General features: G+C 45.5%; 1 pseudogene; it reads right to left on the bottom strand.

Moving 5' to 3' along the window:
• Window positions 1-326: 326 nt before the first annotated feature.
• On the bottom strand, window positions 327-1563 carry LOC137228803 (adiponectin receptor protein 1 pseudogene; annotated as a pseudogene).
• Between the last annotated feature and the right edge of the window lie 1639 nt (window positions 1564-3202).

The raw sequence follows: 3202 nt of genomic DNA on the forward strand, positions 1-3202 counted from the left end.
AATTTCTGAAGAGTCCCAGTCCATCGTTTTCCCCAGGATGGTTGGAGGAGGGGTAAAGTCTCATCATGAGCTTTAAAGCTATGTCTCTGTGAGGGGACAGTAGTTGCCTTCCTGAGGGGGGCGCGGCTGCCCATCCCCAATGTTCTCAGCGAGGAAATGGAGAGTTTATTGCCCAGTGAGTGTGAAGTGGGCTGAAGCTCGGTTGGTACTGAATTCTCTAAGAGGTTTCTTCTAGAAACAGACAACTTAGACTCTTCCTCTCACTTCAGCAAAGAAATTCTTTTAAAACCACTTGGCAATCTCCTCCTGTGCCCCTGCAGGGCAGCTCAGAGGAGGGAGTCGTCAGTAAAGCCCCTTTCCAGGCAATATCGGAACTCCTGAAGGTTGGAGACCCCGTAGAAATGGATGAAGGCGGCTGCCACCTCCAGGACGTGGAAGATCTGATGAGGCTGGAACCATATGTCGAATTTTCCAGGCAAGAAGCGCTCAGGAACCCACGTGGCATAAAGGCCAGCTCTGGTGATGTACGTCACAGCCATGAGGAAGAACCAGCCCATCTGGCCCGCCGTGGTGGCCCTGACGAAGCCCTCCGCGATTGTAAAGTGCACGGTGGGCACGGCGCCGCTCAAGCCAAGCCCCAGGAACATCCCTGCTCTTGTCTGCTGGTGCTGAGGAGAGGCAAACTTGTCCCACTGGGCCACAGTGATGGCAGAGATGCCCAGGACACAGACGCTGGAGAGGTAGCTGAGCCGTGGCTGTGGGAGCAGTAGAAGGAGTAACAGAGCCGGGGGACAAAGCTCCCTGTAATCAGCAGGGCAATCCCTGAATAAGCCAGTTGGGAAAAGGGCTGGAAAATAATCCAGTTTGTCACTGCTCTGAGTGACAACAGACGGTGTGAAAGAGCCAGGAGAAGCTGAGGCAGAGCCCCGCGCCCAGGAAGAACATCGCGAACACCACCTTCTCCTGAAGGGGGGCCATGAAGTACATGTTTGGTCTGAGCATGGTCAGGATTCCCAGAAAGTGAAACGGCACAAAACCAAGCAGGTGGGTCCAGAAGTTGCCCGTCTCCGTGTGGATGCAGAAGATGCTCTTGAAGCAGGCCCAGAAGGAGGGCATGGGCGGCCTCTGGCCCTGCAGCAGGTAGTCGTTGTCCTTCAGCCAGTCGGGGAGCACTTCATGCGGGATGACCCTCCAGCGCCCCTCCTAGACCTTATGCACAAACTCCTCCATCTTCTCCATGCCACGGTGGGCTTGCAGGGGAAGTGTCAGCACCCAGCCCTCCTCCTCTTCCTGAGGCACTGGGTGTGCCTGCTTTTCTTCAGCTTTGCTTGGGCTGGTGACGCCCCGCCGGCCTTGCTCCTCTAGCAGGGGGCCCGGCTCAGCCAGCTCCACTGTCAGCCTCCCTATTCCTGGCAGGAGCCCCACTGCCCTGGGCCACCACAGGTCCTTTGTGAGAAGACATCTGGCTGGTACCTCAATGCCCTGCGGCTTCAGCTTGGGGAAAGGGTGGGATCTCTCGGCCCCAGGGGGCAGAGAGTTCCCTGTAATGGAAGACAGGCAGTGGGGGGGTGGGGGGGCGAGCTCTGCTGGGGGCTGCAGACCCCGTGCTACATCCCATGGCGCTGGAGGCGGCCTGTGGCCAAGCAGCCCGGATCCAAGAAGTCCCCTTTTGTGATTAATAATCTCGATATTTACTACTCATAAGTACTATTACAATTTTTATTTTTAATGTACTGCTAAATCATTGGCTTCAAAACTATGTTAGAAAAAAAAAAAAAAACTATGTTAGCTTACTTGTAAAGGCTAAATATATGGGTTATGTAATTTTTGAGGGCATTAACCGAAATGTTAGTTGTCTTCTTGGAAAGAAATTATATTCTCAGTGAGTCTTTCCAAATGTTATATTAAATAGTGTAACATTTTGAATAGAGAACAGATTGATTTTTAATTTCTGATGGCTGATTGTTTTTATTATCTTTGTTCACCTCACTATATTCCTATTAAAGATATGTTTTTGCCTTGTTTGGAATATAATTTACTAGGATTCATGTTAAATATTATGTAGAGTTTAAAAATAGCAAACTTTGAATGTCAATTTTACAGAATGTGAAACTCCTTTACAACATTGTTATGAAGGATAGGACGTACCTTTATAAGCCTAATACAAATATTATGCAATTTTTAAGCAACATGTTGATATATCATAGGGGATATTTACTGTAATGTTCTCCCCAAAGTCAATTAAAAAAAACACTCAGTTTTTATATTAGAATATGAAAGGCCATGAGAAAAGTGGCTGGATTCGTTACTTATGAATTATCTAAATGGAACACATATATACCATCCCACCAAAACAATTTCATCTGACTTAGTTACTGTTAGAATAGCTTAAAATACAATTTACTAAGTGATATGTCTGCAAACCCACTGATTGTAGACATTGTACTATGCAAAATGTAAAGCTAAAAGTAACTAATGCTCTTCAGAAGTATGGTAGCCTTTGCAAATTGTTTGGAATTAATTTGTTTTGAGTAAACGGAAATTAGTCTGTTAAATGAAGCATACGAAAAAGGATTACAAAGGGGTAGGAGACTATCTCACCAGGATAGTTAAAACCCACACATTTGTATGAGTCAGGAGAAGTACGGTCCTTTAAAAATGATCTTATTCGTTCCAATTGCCTGAGCTTTGTGCCTCCTGATGTGATCCGGAGATTTGGCAAAGGAGAAACATATTTAGAATCTTACTCATTAGAATACTGAACTCATCCGTCAGCCTGATTGACAAGGTCTTAGACAAAGCATTTTGCCTGGCACACAACCTGTACTGAGATTTTCCTGTGGCTATAATGTAGCACACCTGACAGATGTTTGAGTCATTTAAAACAGCAGGAAGTACTCATAAACACCACAGACTGGCATTCAACATGATAGGGATTATTTTTCTTTTGTCTGCCTGAAGTTATATGGCCTGTAATCAACAAAGGATTTAGGTATAACCAGCTAAAACATAGGGTGTGATATCATTTTTATGCAATATTTCTCTCGCTGTAAAGCTTACCAAGTGGCCTAGAAGCTGAGATACTTTTTGACACAGGTGAAACACATTTTATATGTTTCCCTTTTCATGATCAGAACTGGTTTAGAAAAGTGTCAAGGACATTATTTGCTCATGGATTAAAGATAATATATCACCTATTTAT

Source organism: Pseudorca crassidens, chromosome 1, assembly GCF_039906515.1.
Source record: "Pseudorca crassidens isolate mPseCra1 chromosome 1, mPseCra1.hap1, whole genome shotgun sequence".
In the NCBI taxonomy this organism is placed as follows: Eukaryota; Metazoa; Chordata; class Mammalia; order Artiodactyla; family Delphinidae; genus Pseudorca; species Pseudorca crassidens.